This window comes from Bos javanicus, chromosome X (genome assembly GCF_032452875.1).
Source record: "Bos javanicus breed banteng chromosome X, ARS-OSU_banteng_1.0, whole genome shotgun sequence".
Taxonomy (NCBI): Eukaryota; Metazoa; Chordata; class Mammalia; order Artiodactyla; family Bovidae; genus Bos; species Bos javanicus.
This window is the reverse complement of record NC_083897.1, coordinates 110,678,731-110,703,414: the sequence shown is the minus strand read 5'-3', so window position 1 is coordinate 110,703,414 and position 24,684 is coordinate 110,678,731.

Genomic DNA, 24,684 nt, shown 5'->3' with positions numbered 1-24,684 from the left:
ATTGACTGTACTGGAATTAATCTACACTCCCAAGAGTTTGACAAGGGGAAAGAATGTGTGTTTTCCATGTTTTTAAAAATTTATTGAAGGATAATTGCTTTACAGAATTTTGCTGTTTTCTGTCAAACCTCAACATGAATCAGCCATAGGTATACATGTATCCCCTCCCTTTTGAAACTCCCTCCCATCTCCCTCCCCATCCTACCCCTCTAGGTTGATACAGAGCCCCTGTTTGAGTTTCTTGAGCCATACAGCAAATTCCCATTGGCTATCTATTTTACATATGGTAATGTAAGTTTCCATGTTACTCTCTCCATACATCTCACCCTCTCCTCCCCTCTCCCCGTGTCCATAAGTCTGTTCTCTATGTCTGTTTCTCCATTATTGCCCTGTAAATAAATTCTTCAGTACCATTTTTCTAGATTCTGTATATATGTGTTAAAATATGGTATTTATCTTTCTCTTTCTGACTCACTTCACTCTGTATAATAGGTTCTAGGTTCATCCACATCATTAGAATTGACTAAAATGCGTTCATTTTTATGGCTGAGTAATATTCCATTGTGTAAATATACAACAACTTCTTTATCCATTCATCTGTCGATGGACATCTATGTTGCTTCCATGTTCTAGCTATTGTAAATAGTGCTGCAGTGTACAATGGGATACCTGTGTCTCTTTCAATTTTGGTTTCCTCAGGGTATATGCCTAGGAATGGGATTACTGGGTCATATGGTGGTTTTATTCCTAGTTTTTTAAGGAATCTCCATACCGTCTTCCATAGTGGCTGTATCAATTTACAATCCCACCAACAGTGCAAGAGTGTTCCCTTTTCTCCACACCCTTTCCAGCATTTATTGTTTGTAGAGTTTTTGATGATGGCCATTCTGACCGGTATGAGGTGATATCTCATTGTAGTTTTGATTTGCATTTCTCTAATAATGAGCGATGTTGAGCATCTTTTCATGTGTTTATTAGCCATCTGTATGTCTTCTTTGGAGAAATGTCTGTTTAGGTCTTTTTCCCATTTTTTGATTGGGTTGTTTGTTTTTCTGGTATTGAGTTGTATGAGCTGCTTGTGTATTTTGGAAGTTAATCCTTTGTCAGTTGTTTCATTTGCTATTATTTTCTCCCATTCTGAGGGTTGTCTTTTCACCTTGCTTATAGTTTCCTTTGCTGTGCAAAAGCTTTTAAGTTTAATCAGGTCCCACTTGTTTACTTTTGTTTTTATTTCCATTACTCTAGGAGGTGGGTCATAGAGGATCTTGCTTTGATTTATATCATCAAGTATTCTGCCTACGTTTTCCTCTAAGATTTTTATAGTTTCTGGTCTTACATTTAGGTCTTTAATCCATTTTGAGTTTATCTTTGTGTATGGTGTTAGGAAGTGTTCTAATTTCATTCTTTTATATGTAACTCTCCAGTTTCCCAGCACCATTTATCGATGTTCCATGGTTTTAAAGCAAAAGGGAGCTGGAACTATCCTGACTCTTGCCCAAGAAACCCAGCTGGGAGAGTAAGTTGTTCAGTCGCTCAGTCCTGTCCAACTCTTTGCGACCCCATGGACTGCAGCATGCCAGGCTTCCCTATCCTTTGCCATCTCCTGGAGCTTGTTTAAACTCATGTCCATTGAGTCGAGTTGGTGATGCCATCCAACCATCTCATCCTCTGTCATCCCCTTCTCCTCCTGCCTTCAATCTTTCCCAGCATCAAGGTCTTTTCTAATGAGTCACTTTCACATCAGGTGGCCAAAGTACTGGAGCTTCAGCTTCAGCAGCAGTCCTTCCAATGAATATTCAAGATTGATTTCCTTTACGATTGACTGGTTTAATCTCCTAATGGAGATTCCAGGAATGTGGATTCCAGGAATTCGTCAGAAACATCTGTTGATTACTCAAAGGTTAGTCTGTCAGACTCACTGTAGTGAGAGAGAACACCTGCAGATCAAGTGAAGCTAACTTTATTAGACTCATTGTAGAATCTGACAGAGTCTTAGTCATGTCTCAGAAGAGTAGTCAGGAGAGAATATTTATAGGAGTTTAGAGTCTGAGATGGTGATTTTAAGGCTGATCTTGTGAAGTGGGGGAACTGTTTAAGATTGGGCATGAAAGTGAAAGTGAATTCGCTCAGTCATGTCCAACTCTTTGTATCCCCATGGACTGTAGATCACCAGGCTCCTCCATCCATGGAATTTTCTAGGCAAGAATACTGGAATAGGTTGCCATTTCCTTCTCCAGGAGATCTTCCCGACCGAACCCGGGTCTCCCGCATTGTGGGCAGACACTTTACCATCTGAGCCCCCAGGGAATCCCAAGGTTGGACATAGTTTATGGTATAAAATTTTTGGATTATCTTAGTTGATTCTGTCTTATATTCCAGAAGAAACCATTTTCTGGAGCAAGTAGGTAAGTTACTCTTGCTTATTCTCAGTATGTGGTCCTTTATGACCAGGTTGCCAAGGGCTGGGAGTAGGCAGGAATAGGAAATTACTGATAATACCTATGGGATTCCTTCTGGGATGATGTAAATGTTCTGAAATTAGATTGTGGTGATGATTGAATAACTTTGTGAATATTGTAAAAACCACTGAATTATGCACTTTAACAGAGTGAATTTTGTATGTGAATTGTATTTCAATAAAGCTATTGCTATATATATGTGTGTGTGTGTGTGTATGAGAGATTAAATATGAGGAGTACATCTTTGTCTTTAAATATCTATAAGGTAGAGAATGTTGTGTCACTGGTCATCTCTGTGAATTAGCAGCTATCTTTTGTTTAAAAAAGAAAGCATAGTAGCTCTATTTTAAAGTATGCATTTTTTTGCACTTTACTAGAAGTTTGGCACCTCACTCCACTACTCTTGCCTGGAAAATCCCATGGATGGAGCAGCCTAGTAGGCTGTAGCCCATGGGGTCGCTAAGAGTCGGACACAACTGAGCAACTTCCCTTTCACTTTTCACTTTCATGCATTGGAGAAGGAAATGGCAACCCACTCCAGTGTTCTTGCCTGGAGAATCCCAAGGACGGGGGAGCCTGGTGGGCTTCCGTCTATGGGATCGCAGAGAGTCGGACACGACTGAAGCAACTTAGCAACTTAGCAGCAGAAGTTAACCAATGAACCTCTGTGGAGGGACAAACGATTTTTGTGAAAGACATTGAAATTCCACTGAAACTCTTCCCTTGGGAAATTTTTAAATAATTTAGAAAATTGAAGCCTAGTTTTCAAGGTAACTAGATCTCAGAGATTTTATATGTGACACATATCTTTTTCAATAACAAAACTATGCAGATATGGAAACAAAATCCCTCAAATATTTTTTGTATAATAATCTATATAAAGCATTAGTTATTTTCAACAGTAACTATTGTCTTGTTCTTTATAAAAACCCGCTTATTATTACAGTGACCGATTACATGTGAGAGTGTGCGTGTGTCTTCAAATACCTGCGAGGTAGCAGCTCCTGACAATCATTGGACATCCCTGAAAAGGTCAGCAAATTAACTTAAATCATTTCGTAAAAGAAAAGTTGGTATCTCTAATTTCAACTACTTTTTTGTGTGTTTTATAAGGATTTAGCCAGTGAATCTCCATGGAGAACAATAGATATTATGCTCATACCCCATTCCAATAAACAAGGTTGTGAAAATTCTATAAATTAAGATGGTAAAATCACATATCTTTGTACATTTAAGCCACCATATGTTGCAATATGTCGAAAGCAAGGGAACTAGTAAAGTCACAGCTGTGAACACACTCCAGGTTTTCCTCAGGACATAGTGTGACACTTGAACATCTGGCAGACAAACCAAGTGTGAAAGTCATATATCAATCATTAGCAAACCTCATTGCTTTCTATTTTTAGTTCAAACACTATTAGTAAAAAGGCTGATACCTTCCTCCAGCCCTCCATAGGGGCACCTGGAACACCTGAAAAAGATATATTCTGAGCTTTGGTGACAGGGGACCCAAAGAAACCTAGGTAGGAGGCAGAGAAATTAAGGAGGCCAGCACCATTAGCCTTCCAGATCCCTGGTGCCAGGCATCTAGCTTTCCCCCCTTTTCATATTCCCAGGAACTGCTTCGATCCATGTTTGTTGTGCACCTCACTCTAGAGCCCTGTCTCTGAACAGTTAACAGAACCCATTTCTGTACAGGGAATCTCATCAGTGTCCAACGTTGGCTGATGTGTCTATATGGCAGCATGGGTTTTCCTTAGCAGAGCTTCACCAACTCCTGACAGACTCAGCATGATCACCTGAAATGATAACAAAGAGCACAACCAAGAGAACTTCTCTGAATGTGTATTTTACAAATTGTAAATAAATCCCACAAGTGATTAAAGTTGGGGATTGATCTCTGTGGAATGCCTAGTTCAATGCCACCAGCACAAGGATACTTACTATTGGATACTGGATTTTGACACTTTAACAGTAATGAGACCCAACATGTAAATACTGAGCTGTTACTGGACTATTTTACAGTGCCAAGCAACAGTGTTTGATGCATGCATTAAGAAAATGAACTATCAATCCCAGGACTCCAACTTGCACATCTTTAGGTCACTCTGCTCTTCTGTCAGAGTGGTCATTTAGTTTCTCATAATGGAGTGATTTTCCAGAGGATAATTTTAACTGATTTACTCCACTTTGCAGGTGAGATTTTGCCTCTTTAAGAAAAGCATATATATATATATATATATATATATATATATATATATATAAAAGCATGCATATAAGCACACACACACACACACACACACACACAGACGGTTTCCCAGGTGAAGCGAGTGGTAAAGAACCTGCCTGTCAGTTCAGGAGACACAAGAGATGCAGGTTTGATCCCTGGGTCAGAAAGATAACCTGGAGAAGAAAATGGCAACCTGTTCCAATATTGCCTGGAGAATCCAATGGACACAGAAGCCAGGCAGGCTGCAGTCCATGGGGTTGCAAAGAGCTAGACATGACTGAGCGACTCAGTGCACGTACCACATAAACACACACAAATCTAAATTGATACACTATAGAGCAGAGTTTCTCAACCTCAGTGGATTATTGACATCTAGTGCCATATAACTCTTTGTTGTGGGGGCATCTGTCCTGTGTATTGTAGGGTGTATCCCTGATAGCAGTATATCTGGCCTCTACCTTCTAGATGCTACTGACACACCCCTTTCCCAGTTGTGATAACCGAAATATCAAATGTCCCCAGGAAAGTAAAATTGCCCCAAGTTGAGAAATACTGATGTAGAGCTGTAAAGCATGCCCACACAATTAATCACCAAAAGAAAGAAAAAGAATGCTGCATAAATTAGCAGTAATGTGTGTGCTAAGTTGCTTCAGTCGTGTCCAACTGCGACCCTTTGGACTGTAGCCCACCAGGCTCCTCTGTCCATGGGATTCTGTAGGCAAGAGTACTGGAATGGGTTGCCATGCCCTTCTCCAGGGTATCTTCCCAACCCAGGGACTGAACCCACATCTCTTTCACCTCTTGCATTAGCAGGCCTTTTCTTTACCACTAGGGCTACCTGGGAAGCCATTAGCTATAATAATTATTACTTATTTTTGCTGCTTAAGTACTTCCTTGACAGATTTGAAATTTATTCTGGTTGTGAGCATATGTTGGAGTTGACTTGAAAGGCTATGTGAAGCCTTTTGTTAGTTATTTGACATTGATTGGCTTCTCTCTCGCGTCTTCACTTCCAAGGTCTTTATATCGGGGCTGGTTGGTTCCACCGTATACTGGGCACAGAATGATTGCCAAGGGAAGAGAGCCTCCTAAAGCAGTGAGTCTCAAACTTTGACATACATAAATATCACCTGTAAAATCTTTTAAAAAGACAGACTTTGTTTCTCAATGTTTGTGCTGCTGAGTCTTCCTTTCTCACAAGTCTCAAGTGATGGTCCCAGGACCACATCGACATTTGCAGGGTCAGAGCATCCGAGCAGTAGAACTGGGCATGTATACAATCAGATATTGCTCCTGCCCCCAATCATCAATATGACCCTTGTTGTTTTTGAAAGAGAAACCCCTCACTTGCTTCCATTCTATGTGACAAAGAAAATGCACTGATACAGAGAGGGTTGAAAGGAATAGTGATTCCCACTCTTGGCTGCACATTAGAATCTCTTGAGGACTTCTTAAATCCCCAGTGTCCAGATCACTTCCCAGACCAATTAAATTGGAATCTCAGGGCACAGGACCCAGACATCCATTTACTTAAGCTCTATAGATAACTCTAATGAACAATCAAGTTTGAGAATCACTGTGTAGTTCTTTGCTACACAAATCATGGTTCATGGACCAGCTGCAGAGGCATCACCTGTTTTTCAGAAGTGAAAAAGATCAAGCCAGAGTCCAGACCCACTGAATCAAAATCTACATCTCAGTAAGATCCCACGTGAGCCCTTTGTACGCTAAAGCATAAAAAAGCATTATTAGACTCTTAAAATGAGTTTTTAAATGTCTAGTCTAAGTGACTTTCTTAGACTTTCACTTTAGAAAGTTCTTGCAGAAGCAATGTTAGAACGACCTTAGCCATGTTTAACGTGTTATGGGAATGAGAGAGATGTCAGAGCACTAAATCCTAAAGGACAAAGGTAGAATTTGGCCTGTAAAGATAAATAACTTTGGATTCTATGTATTAATCATGTCCAGAATAGGTGGTCAGGCCCATGGTTTGAGAACACAAGAACAAGAAAAACCATCAGTGGTCAACAGGAGCCTTTAGGAGGAGCCAAACTGACCTCATTCCTTTTGTTCACAAAGAGTCCAAAAAAGTAGGTTAGGAAAATGCAGCCACAGTTGCAGGTAAGTCTTTTCCAAGGCCAATCCAGAAAATTTAGAAAAATGTAACATAAGAGGAAATATATTTTCTGTTGAACCACTCTTTCCAAGAAGTACTAACAGGTAAATAGACAGCCACAGTGTGTGTGTTTGGGAGGCAAGGGGGAGGGGGAGAGAGATAATTGGAGACCTCTACAGTTTAGGACATGACTAATAGTTCATAGGAGAACTTTTAGCATTTACATTCAAAAGATCTGTTGTTTAATTAGTTAGAATTACCTTAAAATTCATGTGCAAAACCTCAAACCAAACCAATCAATTGACAAAACAAACTCTGCCCTGAGTTTCAGTTGCCTAAGAGCTCAATATAAATCAAGTATAATTTGGCAACTGAGAAACTCTTAGACTACTGTAATAGTAATATAGAATATAAATTAGGTAAATTTTGTTGAGTCTATCCTGGCATTGGAATTAGGAGAGTGATCCACTAGGAAATCATTGAAGGGAATTTTATTTTTGTTTCCAAGAGTGTGTCCCTTTTGTTTCCTCAGTGTACAGGAGTTTATCATTTATATATTTCTGCCATTATTGAATTAAAAGACATTCTTACATATAATTTGACTTTCCTAAAGACATTAATAAAATGCATCTTATTTTCAGAAAAGGGACAACACAGATCTTAAAGTGTGACCTAAAGTTTATGTTTTCTTACTCATCTTGAACTCAATATCATATTCATGCTTAAAATATATTTTAAAAATATTCATTTCCGTATTTTCTGATGAGTCCAAGAAAACTATTACTCTCATTCCAAAAATAATTCTGTTTACATAAAAAATAACCATTAAACCAAGGAAATCGATTGTGTTTTAGAAATGATATGAAGTTAGGGGAAATGATTTGGGCAGGTGATAACATCATGAAACCCTGGATGTTCTATTATGGGAACCAGCAAAGAGCTATAGCTGCCACTCTTAACTGTAAATTTGTGAAAAGTTGTTGTATGTCTATTTTTTATGGAAGATAAACGTATTTTTATTATTTCGTTGAGCTGGTTTCCTCATTTTCTAACCACAGGGTAATGACCATCAATGAGTAGTAGATGATATGTACAAAAATGGAAACAATAAAAATCAGTTATGAAAAGGATGCAGGATAGGAAAATTGGAGGGTGAGAGTCCTAAACTAGTAATAATAATGTTATTAAAAATAATAGCTTTATTTTTTTGAGCAACTATTTTTTTGCAGACACAAAGCCAAGTGGTGCTTTCCTTTTGTATTTTGATAAGTATGATTTTAAACGTTTCCTAAAGTACTGCCCAAAAGCAAGTATTCTGTGTCTACAAGAGTATAAATTATCCTGGATGCTGTTACAGACAAAAAGAAGTCCTAAGATTTCTTTCAGAATCTGTATTACAGACAGATCTTTCTAATGTGGATAAAATTTAAAAAAAAGAATGACCACCTGGTGAAATGTCTAAAAGTTAAAATTGTAAATCATTTTTGTAAATGATTATAAAATCTATAAATGATTAAAATTAACTATGAGTTAGAAGAATCTTCCTGAATCACAGGGCTTGGGAGAAATTATCTATATATACCTGATGAAGAACAGAAAAAGACATTTCCCATTCCCATCCATGTGGCTTTCATGTGTTCATTAATGTGAAGCATGAGACAGCCTAGTGAGGTACAAGGATCACTGAACTAAAAGTCAAGATTCCTTGCTCTCTACTGGATATTTGAATTTGGGAAGTTATTTTCCTTCTCTGAACCTTAGTTTTGTTATTCATAAAATAAAAGAGCCCTAATAAATGACGATAAAAGAGGTCTCTTTTAGCTCTAAAATACTATAATGACTTGATAACTAAATGTATTTTAATTCTATGCATTGCATTCAGATGTTACATGTTCATTTTGAATTATTAATTTCTTTATTACAGAATTTTGGCTTACCCCAAGATGAGGGGAATTTTTTGAACTTTTTTATTTTATTGAAATTTTTATTTCATATTGGAATATAGTTGATTGACACTGTTGTGTTAGCTTCAGGTGTGCAGCAAAGTGATTCAGTTATACATATACATGTATTTATTCTTTTTCAAATTCTTTTCCTATTGAGGTTATTACAGAGTATTGAGTAGAGTTTCCTGTGATATACAGTAGGACCTTATTAGTTATCTATTTTATATACAGTGGAGAAGGCGATGGCACCCCACTCCAGTACTCTTACCTGGAAAATCTCATGGATGGAGGAGCCTGGTGGGCTGCAGTCCATGGAGTCGCTGAGGGTCGGACACGACTGAGCGACTTCACTTTCACTTTTCACTTTCATGCATTGGAGAAGGAAATGGCAACCCACTCCAGTGTTCTTGTCTGGAGAATCCCAGGGACAGGGGAACCTGGTGGGCTGCTGTCTATGGGGTCGCAGAGTCGGACACAACTGAAGCGACTTAGCAGCAACAGCAGCAGCAGTGTGTATATATCAATCCCAATCTTCCAATTTATCCTCCCCTTATCCTCCAGTAACCATAAATTTATTTTTTACATCTATAACTCTTTTTCTGTTTTGTAGGTAAGTTCATTTGCATCACTTTTTTAGATTCCATATATAAGTGATATCGTTATACACACACACACACACACACACACATATATATATATATATATATATATATATATATATATCTTTGTCTGACTTACTTCACTTAGTATGATAATCTCCAAGTCCATCCATGTTGTTGCAAGTGGCATTATTCATTTTTTTAATGGCTGAGTAATATTCCATTGTGTATATGTACCTTATGTTCTTTATCCATTCATCTGTCAGTGAACACTTAGGTTGCTTCCATATCTTGGATATTGTAAACAACACTGCAGTGAATATTGAGGTGCGTGTATCCTTTCAAATCATGTTTTTCTCTGGATATGTGCCCAGGAGTAGGATTGCTGGATCATATGGTAACTCTATTTTTAGTTTTTTAAGGAACCTCTATACTGTTCTCCATAGTGGCTGTACCAATTTACATTCCCACCAAGAGTGTAGGAGGGTTCCCTTTTCTCCACACCCTCTCCAGCATTTGTTGTTTGTACACTTTTGAATGATGGCCATTCTGACTGGTGTGAGGTGATATCTCATTGTTGATTTGTATTTTTCCAATAATTAGTGATGTTGAGTATCTTTTCATGTGCCTCTTGGCCATCTGTACAGTACGTCTTCTTTTGGTTGAGTAGAAGGAAGGGAATTAATCCATAAGTTAAATTATTAATTTAATGATTAATAAATGGAATAGATTAAATGCTTTTAGACTTACTTTTCATGCAGACCTGAAACTAGCAATAATAGGTGCTCCTGAAACAGATGGGAAAGGTTACCCTTCTCTTGGTTCCCCTCACTGTCTCTCTCCCTCCCTAACACACACACACACACACACACACACACACACATCTCTACCTTTATTCTCCTTCTCATCTTGATTATTTTCAACAACCAGAAACCAGTCTCAGCACGTATACCAGTGACAACCTCATATTATTTTCTATTTGTATGCCATTATGCTGCCCAGGAGTGAAAACAATTAAACAGATCAGCAAAAATGTACTAAATGTCTGCTGTGAGCCCAATCTGTTTCAGATGATATGAAAGATAAATATTTCAACAATATTTCTTCTTCAGGAGCTTATAACCTATGAGTTACGAATATCTCATCTGAGCCCAAGGCTCTTCTTTATCTGTGGTCCCACCACAATTCTCTTTAAGCATCTGATGAACACAAGGATGTCAGTATCTCTAAAGACGGTAGACTTTATTCACAGGGAGAAATAATGTTCTTATCTCTATAGGCCTCCTGCAGAGGCATCCAGTTACCAATAAACATCTTGTAGCCACTTTATGTTTGATCATTGGCTTAAGGGAGGGGGGCATATCAGTATCTTTTCATGTGAGGCTAAAACTGAACAGCCCTAGCTTTCACCAGGCAAAACAGTAACCCGTGATTCAGCATTTTAAATCAAAGATCTGTCACTCCTTGGAACATGTTCATACATAATAAAATCACCAGTTATTACTGTGCTTTCACTGATAAATGGAATAGTACTCCTACCTTACCTGGCAAAATTGTAGGCAGAAATGACTATTACAATTCACTGACTCAATTATTGGAAGTGGAGCGAGGGTAACAGCGTGATTCTGTATATTGGGAACAAACTTAAAGGCATGTTTTTTCCTGTTTCCCTGACAGATGATTTTTAAATAAGCCTTTAAGGAAATTAGTGGATCACTCATATAACATGTTCATCTAATCTTAAACAAAATAGATTTCTTCTATCAGTATAAGATAAAATGACAATTGAGGTTAATGAATTATGAGTCCAGTTTGAAAATATTCATTCCACCCACCTTCCAGCCACTAATTTAAATGTTTATCAGTTAGTTATTATATGCCTTTAATTTTAGTCAGTGAGATTTACTCCATGTATTCAAATTCAAAAGAACCAATAAATAATTATTTGAGAGTTATTTTAGTAACATTTTATGAAAAGTAATAGTGATTTTAAACATGATATATGGCTCATAATTTTGGTTTTTCAGTTTATAATTGCATCTGGACAGGCGCATAAAATATCTGACAGTAAAAAGGAAAGTTGTTAATGCAGTGTCATCAGTAATTTTTGTGAAAATAACATTAAAGAGCAACAAAACTAGACAGTAAGCTATTTTGCACTGTCACTTAATCCATTCAAACTGGATTTTATTTCTATGACCTTGAAGAAATCTAAAAACTTAAAGCTTCATCAAATAATACCTTCAGTTCAGTTCAGTTCAGTTCAGTCGCTCAGTCATGTCCGACTCTTGGTTACCCCATGGACTGCAGCTCACCAGGCTCCTCTGTCCATCACCAACTACCGGAGCTTACTCAAACTCATGTCTATCGAGTCAGTGATGCCATCCAACCATCTCATCCTCTGTTGTCCCCTTCACTTAAGGTATTCACAATACTACCTTCACTGCAGCCTTATTAAAAGCCTTGTATATCAAAGAATATGACAGTCAAGATTGTGAGTACCATTTTTGGTTATATTTTCAGGACTTTCCTAATTGTACTTACTTCATGTAAATGTTTGTACACGTTAGAGAAATTCAGTATCTTACACTCTTTTATTGGACATTACTTACTGTAATGTGATCATTTTAAAAGATATTATTAAACCCCAGATATTTTAACAACATAACTAGCTCTATTTTTGTTTTCTTTAATAAGTTCCTTTTTCAAAGGATCTTCTATGTCCCTCAAATCACAAACCATATAGCTCACAAACAATCCAAACCTCAAGAATGATGATGTAGAAAATGAATTTACAGCAAATCATCCAAAACCTGCAGGTTTGGATCAATGTATGGGGGATCATAACACTTGACCTCCTTCCAATTTCCTTTTCATCATGACAGGAGCTTGGTAATTCTCTGCTAAAGTGTGCTGAGCCACGTTGGCAAATATTATCATTGATGTTTCCATCTGGCTTATTATGTAACATAAAGTTTCTTTCAAGCTAAAAGCAAAACCCTCTTGTCTACAGTTCTGAAATTAATGTTTCTCATCACAGAAGTATGTGATGTGGCTTACTCTTCACACATTTACCAAAACTCTGTTGTCACCCTGCTTCTTTAACTTATATGTAGAGTACATTATGCAAAATATTGGGCTGAATGAATCACAAGCTGGAATCAAGACTGCCAGGAGAAATACCAATAACCTCAGATATGCAGATAATACCACTCTAATGGCAGAAAGTGAAGAGGAACTGAAGAGCCTTTTGATGAGGGTGAAAGAAGAGAGTGAAGCTGACTTAAAACTCAACATACAAAAAACTAAGATTATGGCATCTGGTCCCATCACTTCATGGCAAATAGATGGGGAAAAAGTGTAAACAGTGGCAGATTTTATTTTCTTGGGCTCCAGAATCACTGTGGACAGTAACTGCAGCCATGAAATTAAAAGACACTTGCTCCTTGGAAGAAAGACTCTGACACACCTAGACAGTATATTGAAAAGCAGAGGCATTACTTTGCTGACAAAGGTCTGTATAGTCTAAGCTATGGTTTTTCCAGTGGTCATGTATGGATGTGAGAGTTAGACCATAGAGAAGGCTGAGCACTGAAGAATTGATGCATTTGAATTGTGGTGCTGGAGAGGACTCTTGACTCTCTTGGACTGCAAGGAGATCAAATCAGTCAATCCTAAAGGAAATCAGTCCTGAATATTCATTGGAAGAACTGATGCTGAAGCTGAAGCTCCAATACTTTGGCCACCTAATGCAAAGAGCTGACTCATTGGAAAAGACCCTAATGCTGTGAAAGATTGAGGGCAGGAGAATAAGGGGGTGACAGAGGATGAGATGGTTGGATGACATCACCAACTCAGTGTACATGAGTTTGAGCAAACTCTGGGAGACAGTGAAGGACAATGAAGCCTGGTGTGCTGTAGTCCATGAGGTCACAAAGTGTCAGACACAACTTAGCAACTAAACAACAACTGCTACTTTTCAGGCTTGTATAAGGCATGGTTCATCATTTGGTTCCTAGAATCTAAGAGTTGGAAAGACCAAAAGATCATTTGGTTCAATATTTTATCTCAAGCAGAAATCTATTATACAGTGAGAGCAAGAGGAAGATACAGCGGGAAGCTATTAATTGCTATTGTTGCTGCTGTAAGAATTGAGTACCTGTGAAAGGTGTATTGGGTGCTAGATGCATGAGACAGAGCCAGTTTCAAGTTAAAGCTCTAGAATTTACTATGTCCATGATTTCTGTTGCTTTTTTAGCTTTTCTAAGAAAAGGCTCAGTCTAAATGTGCTCATTCCTTCCTCTGAGTCATGAAGGATTAGCTGAGAATGAGTGTAAGAGCATAGAGCACAATTATTGGCCATGGTTATTCTTCAATCAGTATTACCTATGATGATGGTGGTGCTGAAGGTATTGATTGTGTATTCAAGGAGCTTTGGAAACTTTCTTCATTCTTGTTATACTGTGGCGGGTTGCTGTTAGCGGATAAGAAAAGGGTGTTGCTGAGTAAAACTAGAAGGAGCCTCTGTCCAGTAAAAATTACTGGGATTCCAGGAGGTTTTTTTCATGGTTACTAGAGAAGTTTTCTGCAGAAAAGACACTGTATTCTACTTTGAATTGGGACCCCTTGTGTCTGTGCTCTGAGGAATTTTCCCAGTGACCCATGAAGCATGGTGTATATTTGTCTCTATGACTAGGTTGATCAAAATTGATGTGTTAGAATCACAGCTAGAGGAAAAGGTGAAGGCCCTCTAGAAGCTCCCTGCTGTTAGATTACCGGGCACATTTGGAGTTTTCTGCTCACCAGTATGATAAAGGAGAAGGAGAACTAGATGATTCTACAAAAGACTGTACTGGAATCAAATCATCATGATGTGCCCTTTAAATATATTATTATTTGTCGATTATACCTGAGTAAAGCTGAAAAAAATACATATTGTTAGAAATGCTGTTAAAAAGACTGGGCTGGAGCTCAGGTTTCATGATAAACCAGCTGTGACAACTCAATCGGTATTCTTAACATCCCTGAGCCTTAGTGTCTTCATCTGCCAGGAGATATTCCCAACCTCCCTGTGTACTGAAATAAAAAGACATAGAGATGTGCTTATAATCCATTAAACTCTAAGCAAACACAAAATGGGGCTAACATTTTTGCTAGTGTTACTATATAATGAGAGGTAAATCAGGAGACTATATGAAAAGAAAAGAGCTTAAGGATCTGAGGGGAATCAGAATAAATTTGTGATGCAGGTATGGCTGTGCCTCAGAGAAGAAAGCAAAAAAACAAAAGCACTTCATGGGAGTTGCATGCCCTACTCTGATTTGAAAAGACCTTCATGCTGGGAAAGATTGAAGGCGGGAGGAGAATGGGACGGCAGAGGATGAGATGGTTGGATGGCATCACTGACTCAATGGACATGAGTTTGAGTAAACTCTGGGAGTTGGTGATGGATAGCGAGGCCTGGTGTGCTGCAGTCCATGGGGTCACAAAGAGTCGGACACGACTGAGCAACTGAACTGAATTGACTCTGATCTGAGTAGACTTGGTTGGCTTCTATCTACAGACTTGGAATGTAACCCAGGTCCTAAAGATAGACTTGTTCTAATCTTGACAATTTAAGATGCACCAGGAAGTGGCTAGGCAAACCCACCTGAAGTTATATAATCACAGCTCTGTTAAATAAATAATGTTCAATGTAAACATGAAGTGAGATGAATGCAAGGACAACTGATTAGCGCATAATCAGCCACTAGATGGAACCAGAGGGAAACTTAGGAGCAACAACACTCCCCTAAGGGCTTCCAAGTCCATAGGGTCTGTAGCTATTTACCAGGATGTCTGGCCCAGGTTAACTTTGATTCATTAACTAATGCTCTTTGGATCTGATGGTTCAGTCAGCTGTAAATCTACCTAGTTATTTTTAGTACATGTTTCTCCATTTTCTCCATAATGATTATGAAAGTTACATTTAATGACTCAATCAAATCAAGAAGCAAACACTACCAACAACATTCACTTAAAATACTAACATACAATACTCACTTAGAAGGACATGAAATTATTTTAGTCTTACTTGTTTTCAGTGAACCCACATTGTCTCCTTGTGGTTGCTGCATTCATTCTATACTAGATTTAGTCAGTTTCAAAATCTCTTATATTAGATTGTTTCCAAAGATTTTCCCATTTTGTAAAAATTATAATAATAGATTTTTTTCATTAGAATTCTAGAGATTATCATTTTTATTATGAGTATATTTGAATCTTCTTTTGAAATTTTTTTGTAATATCAATTAATTTTGGCAAGAAATATATAAGAAATTATTATAATAACTATTTTAAATCATCCCCTGTTTTTTCTACTCTCTTATAGTAAAATTAATATATTCTATTATTGAATTTAGGCTTAATATATGGAAGTGTTTGCTAGCCCTAGAAATTGTGAATGAACATAGTATTAGGAAATTTCACAGTGAGTTTTGTGAATAAATATTACTGTTGTAACTCATGTAGACTCAGCCGCAAGTTCCTTGGAGCCTAATGGTAAGAAGGTACTCTGGGGCTATAGTAATAATTAGAGGTGAATGAGTAGTAAATATGTGGTTTGGTTGTAGAAAATAATGTCCAAAGGATCATAGCATGCCTTAGCAGTGTTTAGTATGATATAATTTATGAATATAATAAGAGCCTATTAGAAGAGGCCATATTTGTGGTCAGATAAGTGCATTTGGTCCAAGAAGCCTTTCTGTTTGACCTAGGAACAGCTGCTGAGAACCCCCCCCAAAAAGATTGAGGTCAAGATTGTGGGATGGAAGATGATAGGAATTTGATTGTTTTGCAGAAGTCAAGACCCAAGTAAGGGTTTCTTATACTGCAGAAATTGAAATGTTCTCTGTATACTAAGGCAGAAGACCTTTAGGAGAATGGGCATAAACATAATGAATTAGGTGATAGTTTATAATGTGTTAGCCATAAAGGTGCCAAAGCATACTAATATTAAGTGTTTAAACTTCCAAGTGACCCTTTCCTCTTCCCCTCTTCCCATCTTGGGATACCTCCATCCCAGATCCCTGAACCCATCTTCTTGGATACAATGGCCTACAGACACATGTTGACCCATGCTAGGTATACACACCTGTGCTAAGAGGCTAGCCCCACAATTATGCACAAATCCACATCTAGCTCTCACCATATGCCTACAGATAAACTGACCTTATATAGGTGATTATACAAACTATGCATGTAAATACCTACACCTACAGTCATGTAACACAGGCACATTCATGCAAATACATACAAATTTATGGTCACGCATATATATATCCTACGCATATATACATCATACACTAATCATTTTGACTTATAGCAAAAAACCTATTGGTGTGGGTGCACACGGGGTTCCTGTGCCTTGCTTAGCTCTGGCTCAGCCATGAGCAACATTTCTCCCAAAGAAATATAGTTTGTTCTACTATAGTTGATGAGCACTTGTGAAACATGATGGTTTGAGGTAAATGCTGCCATTTCCTACATGTGAATAACCCTTGTACTGTTGAAAAGCTTTGGTTTATATTCTCTTATAAGCCATTCTGTTTTCTAGAAACACACTAGTTCAATGATTATGTAATAAATTCAAGCAAAATTAAAACTTTTTAATCCTCAGATCAGATCAGTCACTCAGTTGTGTCCGACTCTTTGTGACCACATGAATTGCAGCAGGCCAGGCCTCCCTGTCCATCACCAACTCCTGGAGTTCACTAGACTCACAACCATCGAGTCAGTGATGCCATCCAGCCATCTCATCGTCTGTCGTCCCCTTCTCCTCTTGCCCCCAATCCCTCCCAGCATCAGAGTCTTTTCCAATGAGTCAACTCTTCGCATAAGGTGGCCAAAGTACTGGAGATTCAGCTTTAGCATCATTCCTTCCAAAGAAATCCCAGGGCTGATCTCCTTCAGAATGGACTGGTTGGATCTTCTTGCAGTCCAAGGGACTCTCAAGAGACTTCTCCAACACCACAGTTCAAAAGCATCAATTCTTCAGTGCTCAGCCTTCTTCACAGTCCTAATCTCACAACCATACATGACCACAGGAAAAACCATAGCCTTGACTAGACAAACCTTTGTTGGCAAAGTAATGTCTCTGCTTTTGAATATGCTATCTAGGTTGGTCATAACTTTCCTTCCAAGGAATAAGCGTCTTTTAATTTCATGGCTGCAGTCACCATCTGCAGTGATTTTGGAGCCCAGAAAAATAAAGTCAGCGACTGTTTCCAATGTTTCCCCATCTATTTGCCATGAAGTGATGGGACCGGATGCCATGATGTTCGTCTTCTGAATGTTGAGCTTTAAGCCAACTTTTTCACTCTCTGCTTTCACTTTCATCAGGAGGATTTTTAGTTCCTCTTCACTTTCTGCCATAAGGGTGGTGTCATCTGCATATCTGAGGTTATTGATATTTCTCCCAGAAATCTTGACTCCAGCTGTGTTTCTTCCAGCCCAGTGTTTCTCATGATGTACTCTGCATATAAGTTAAATAAGCAGGGTGACAATATACAGCCTTGACGCACTCCTTTTCCTATTTGGAACCAGTCTGTTGTTCCATGTCCAGTTCTAACTGTTGCTTCCTGACCTGCATACAAATTTCTCAAGAGGCAGATCAGGTGGTCTGGTATTCCCATCTCTTTCAGAATTTTCCACAGTTTATTGTGATCCACACAGTCAAAGGCTTTGGCATAGTCAATAAAGCAGAATTAGATGTTTTTCTGGAACTCTCTTGCTTTTTCCATGATCCAGCAGATGTTGGCAGTTTGATCTCTAGTTCCTCTGCCTTTTCTAAAACCAGCTTGAACATCAGGAAGTTCACAGTTCACATATTGCTGAAGCCTGGCTTGGAGAATTTTGAGCATTACTTTACTAGCGTGTGAGATGAGTGCAATTGTGCAGTAGTTTGAGCATTCTTTGGCATTGCCTTTCTTTGGGATTGGAATGAAAACTGACCTTTTCCAGTCCTGTGGCCACTGCTGAGTTTTCCAAATTTGCTGGCATATTGAGTGCAGCACTTTCACTGCTTCATCTTTCAAGACTTGGAATAGCTCAACTGGAATTCCATCACCTCCACTAGCTTTGTTCGTAGTGATGCTTTCTAAGGCCCACTTGACTTCACATTCCAGGATGTCTGCCTCTAGGTCAGTGATCACACCATCGTGATTATCTGGGTTGTGAAGATCTTTTTTGTACAGTTTTTCTGTGTATTCTTCCATCTCTTCTCAATATCTTCTGCTTCTGTTAGGTCCATACTATTTATGTCCTTTATCGAGCCCATCTTTGCATGAAATGTTCCTTTTGTATCTCTACTTTTCTTGAAGAGATCTCTAGTCTTTCCCATTCTGTTGTTTTCCTCTATTTCTTTGCACTGATCGCTGAGGAAAGCTTTCTTATCTCTCCTTGCTATTCTTTGGAACTCTGCATTCAGATGCTTAAATCTTTCCTTTCCTCCTTTGCTTTTCGCTTCTCTTCTTTTCACAGCTATTTGTAAGGCCTCCCCAGACAGCCATTTTGCTTTTTTGCATTTCTTTTCCATGGGGATGGTCTTGATCCCTGTCTCCTGTACAGTGTCACGAACCTCATTCCATAGTTCATCAGGCACTCTATCTATCAGATCTAGGCCCTTAAATCTATTTCTCACTTCCACTGTATAATCATAAGGGATTTGATTTAGGTCATACCTGATTGGTCTAGTGGTTTTCCCTACTTTCTTCAATTTAAGTCTGAATTTGACAATAAGGAGTTCATGGTCTGAGCCACAGTCAGCTCCTGGTCTTGTTTTGGCTGACTGTATAGAGCTTCTCCATCTTTGGCTGCAAAGAATATAATCAATCTGATTTCGGTGTTGACCATCTGGTGACGTCCACGTATAGAGTCTTCTCTTGTGTTGTTGGAAGAGGGTGTTTGTTATGACCAGTGCATTTTCTTGGCAAAACTCTATTAGTCTTTGCCCTGCTTCATTCCGTATTCCAAGGCCAAATTTGCCTGTTAGCCCAGGTGTTTCTTGACTTCCTACTTTTGCATTCCAGTCCCCTATAATGAAAAGGACCTCTTTTTGGGGTGTTAGTTCTAAAAGGTCTTGTAGGTCTTCATAGAACCGTTCAACTTCAGCTTCTTCAGTGTTACGGGTTGGGGCATAGACTTGGATTCCTGTGATATTGAATGGTTTGCCTTGGAAACAAACAGAGATCATTCTGTCATTTTTGAGATTGCATCCAAGTACTGCATTTCGGACTCTTTTGTTGACCATGATGGCTACTCCATTTCTTCTGAGGGATTCCTGCCCGCAGTAGTAGATATAATGGTCATCTGAGTTAAATTCACCCATTCCAGTCCATTTTAGTTCGCTGATTCCTAGAATGTCAACATTCACTCTTGCCATCTCCTATTTGACCACTTCCAATTTGCCTTGATTCATGGACCTGACATTCCAGGTTCCTATGCAATATTGCTCTTTACAGCATCAGACCTTGCTTCTATCACCAGTCACATCCACATCTGGTTATTCTTTTTGCTTTGGCTCCATCCCTTCATTCTTTCTGGAGTTATTTCTCCACTGATCTCCAGTAGCATATTGGGCACCTACTGACCTGGGGAGTTTCTCTTTCAGTATCCTATCATTTTGCCTTTTCATACTGTTCATGGGGTTCTCAAGGCAAGAATACTGAAGTGGTTTGCCATTCCCTTCTCCAGTGGACCACATTCTGTCAAATCTCTCCACCATGACCCACCCATCTTGGGTTACCCCATGGGCATGGCTTAGTTTCATTAAGTTAGACAAGGCTGTGGTCCTAGTGTGATTAGATTGACTAGTTTTCTGTGAGTATGGTTTCAGTGTGTGTGCCCTCTGATGCCCTCTTGCAACACCTACTGTCTTACTTGGGCTTCTCTTACCTTGGGCATGGGGTATCTCTTCGTGGCTGCTCCAGCAAAGCGCAGCCACTGCTCCTTACCTTGGATGAGGGTTATCTCCTTACCGCCGCCCTTCCTGACCTTCAGCGTGGGATATGTCCTCTAGGCCCTCCTGCGCCCATGCAGCCAAGGCTCCTTTGAAATTTACTGAAACTTGCTTCATGGTCCATAAAATGGTTAACACTGATAACTTTCCAAGTACACTTGAAAAGAGTATATTTCATAGTATGGGGTTCATCATTCTGCTGCTGCTGCTACTGCTGCTAAGTTGCTTTAGTCCTGTCTGACTCTGTGCAGATTATTTCTAGGATTATTTTTTAATCCTAGAAATAGATTTATTTTGTGATGTTTTTAGGAAAATAGCTTGCCTGGTTGGGAATTGTAATGTCATTAGTGAAAATACAGTGATTGGGGAGTTCCATTTTCAGTTATGGTAGCATAATGTATATCAGAATAGCCCTTTCACTGAGAACAGCTTTAAATACTGGATAAAATACGAAGAAGAGTTGTTTAAAGGCATTATAAGGCAATAAAAGAAGTCAGGACTTGTGACTTCCTGAAAGTAACAAAATGCATTGAGATGAACCTGATCCTTTCTGTTTCAACCCCCTTAGAATCAAATTTTTATGAATATATAACTGAACATTTTTGGGATTCTGATTGGTATTTAATAGCATCATTAATGAACTTGAGCTAATTAACATACGTAGAAAATGGCAACCCACTCCAGTGTTCTTGCCTGGAGAATCCCAGGGACAGGGGAGCCTCGTGGGCTTCCGTCTATTGGATCGCAAAGAGTCAGACAGGACTAAAGCAACTTAGCAGCAGTAGCAGCAGCAGCAGAATGATGACCCCCATCCTATGAAATAAACTCTTTTCAGTGTACTTGGAAAGTTATCAGTATTAACCATTTTATGGATCATGAAGCAAGTTTCAGTAAATTTCAAAGGAAGTTATATTCTTTGAAGAAAGTAGAATTAAACTAGAAATCTGTAGCAAAAAGATAAATAGAAAAAGACTTCCCTGAATATTAGTTATTAATCTATATAGGTATAAATAAACCACTGAGCAAAGAATTAATCACAATGAAAAGTTAGAAAATGCTTCAAAATGAATTATAACATATTTGGTATATCAAAATATATAGGGTGCAACTAAAGCCATGCATAGAAAAAAAATTTAGACTCACATGCATGTATTAAAAATGAAGGCTGGAATTCATCACTCTATACTGTGCTGTGCTATGCTTAGTCGCTCAGTTGTGTCTGACTCTTTGCGACATCATGGACTGTAGCCTGCCAGTCTCCTCTGTCCATGGGGATTCTTCAGGCAAGGTTACTGGAGGGGGTTGCCATGCCCTCTTTCAGGGGATCTTCCCAACTGAGGGATTGAACCCAGGTCTCCTGCATTGCAGGTGGATTCTTTATCTTCTGAGCCACATATGTGTGTGTGTGTGTGTGTGTATGAAGCAGCTATAAAAATAGCAAATTAGATCCAAAGCAAGTGGAAGAAAAAATGATTATGATACATGCAAAAGTCCAATAAATAGAAGACAAACATAAATTAGTCAACAAAATCAAAAGTCAGTTCTTGAATATAACAAAATTGATAGACCCTTGGATCAAGGGAAAAGGATAGAAGGCAAAAATAATAGAGGCTACACATGTTGAAAAATTATAGGAAGATATTATAAATAATTTTATGTCACTAATTTCCAAATTTAAATGAAATAAACACCTTGAAAGCATCATTTAATGAAATTGAATTAGAGTAAATGGAGGACCTCCCTGATAGTCTAGTGGTTAAGAATCCACCTTCAGATACAGGCGACATGGGTTTGATCCTGGTTATGACAGGTTGTACACACAGAAAATGCAAGAAATATATTAGTGAACTATTAGAAAAAATTACTGGATGCAATTCAGTATGCAATAATAAATTAATTTCTATTCAGAAGCAATAAATAGTAAATTAAAATTTTAAAGTATTCATACTAATTTAAAAATGCATCAACTACCTCATAATATTCTAACAAGACATTTGAAATGTCTGCAAACTGCAGCATTATTCCTAAAGAAATTAAAGTAATCCCAAATAAAGTGTCTTAAAATATAACTTGTAGTTTGAAAGACTCAAGAATGAGCAAACTGAATCAAAATCCCAGCAAGCAGTGGTGGGGGACGACATCTTAGTCTGTTTGGGCTGCGATAACAGGATACCATAGACTGGGTGGTTTGAAAGCAACAGACATTTATTTCTCCCAGTTCTGGAGGCTGAGAAATCCAAGATCAAGGTCTAGCAGATTTGATGCCTGGGGAGAGCTTGCTACCTGACTTGTACTCATAGACTGCCTTCTTGCTCTGTCCTCATAAGGCACAAGGGACAAAGGGAGCTCTCTGAGGTCTCTTTCATTGGGGAGACAAATTGTTTTTTTTTTTTTTTTTTTAGAATGCTTAAAGTTTTTTTTAATAAATAGGCACTACTTTTTAGAAGTGTAATTTTTAAGCCCTTTAATTCATATGAGTGAGTTAGAGTGGTATGTAAATTCAGTTTTCTTATCATGAATGCCCCTCATGCTTTGGCAAAGAAGAAGTAGGCCTATGAGAACTTCTTGTTTCCTTCATGTCTTTGAAACATTTACAAACTCATGTAAATACACTTAGAAGTCAGAAATAGATGTTTAAAAACAAACTGGCCTTATATTTTCAGATGGTTGCTTTTATTTTTTTTTAATTTTTATTGGAGTATAATTCTTTACAATGGTATGTTAGTTTCTGCTGTATAGCACAGTGAATCAGTTATACATATACATATAGCCCCTCTTTTTAAGGTTTCCTTCCCATTTAGGTCACCACAGAGCACTGAGTATACTGTGCTATATAGTAGGTTCTCATTAGTTATCTATTTTATACATAGTAGTGTATATATGTCAATCCCAATATCCCAGTTCATCCACCCCCACAGGCTACCTTTTTTAAATTGGAGTAGAATTGCTTTACAATGTTGTATTAGTTTCTGCTGTACAACAACATATATCAGCTTTATGTAAGGATACTAATTCTTCATTACCTGATCACTTCTAAAGATCCTACTTCCAAATACCATCACACTGGGTATTAGGCTTCAGCATATAAATTTGGGGGGAGGGCATAAACATTTATTCCACAGCAAGGCAACAGTGTGACAAGCTAATTCTAAAATTTTTGTGAAAATGCAAAGGATCAAGAGTGAGACAATCTTGACAAAGAATAACAGAGTTCGGAAATTTAAACTACTTTTTAAAAGTAGCGTAATTAGCAGAGTGGTATAGACAAATAGAGGAATGAAACAGAATATAGTTCATAAATACTCTTATACATGTACAGTCATCTGATTTGTGATAGAGATGACATTGCATTGAATCATCTTGTTAATAAGTTGTGTTGGGATAGTTGGATATTGATGTGAATAAAATGAGAAAAAAGAGAATATTGACCTCTATCACATACCTATTTTGAACAATCAATTGTAGATGGATTGCTTGTAGCCCTGAAAATAAAAGGTGCAATAATAAAACTTCCTGAAGATAACATCATATAATAAATTAATAAATTTGGGTGTGGGCAAAGATTTCATAAACAGTATACAGAGAGCACTAATCATAAGGAAAAGACTGATAAAATAGACTTAGACTTAATTAAAATTAAAGCTTCTATCCATCTAAAGGGGCTTTCCTGCTGGTTCAGACAGTAAAGAATACGCCTGCAATGCGAGAGACCTGGGTTCAATCCTTGGGTTGGGAAGATCCTCTGGAGGAGGGAAAGGCTACCCACTCCAGTATTCTTGCCTGGAAAATCCCCGTGGACAGAGGAGCCTGGCGGGCTACAGTCCATGGGGTCGCAAAGAGTTGGACATGATTGAGCAACTAAGTACAGCGTAGAACATCCATCCAAAGACATGTTTAAAACAGTAAAAAGTGGGAGAAAATGTTTTCCATATGCTGCTGGGACTATGAATTGGTATCACAACTGCCTTGGAAATTATTGAGAGAGTCATTTCCTAGGCAGGTTGATAAGGAGTCTAGGGGTCCCCAAGGAGAGAGGGGTCTGGAATTCTCAAGGAGGAAGAAAGGACAAACTTTTTTTTCTTTCTCTACATTCCTTAGGATTATATAGCAATAATGTATCCTGCCTGAGGACAGTCTCTGGGTTAAGCACAGTCTCTGGATTAAACCTTCTGTTACCTTAAAATGTAAATTATGGGAGTAGACCTGGTCTTTACAAGGATGTATCCTGCCTGAGGACAATCTCTGAATTAAACCTTCTGGCTAATTCTGTTATCTTAAAATGTAAATTATGAGAGTAGGTCTGGTGAGGTCTTTACAACCTCCAGACATTCTTTGGAT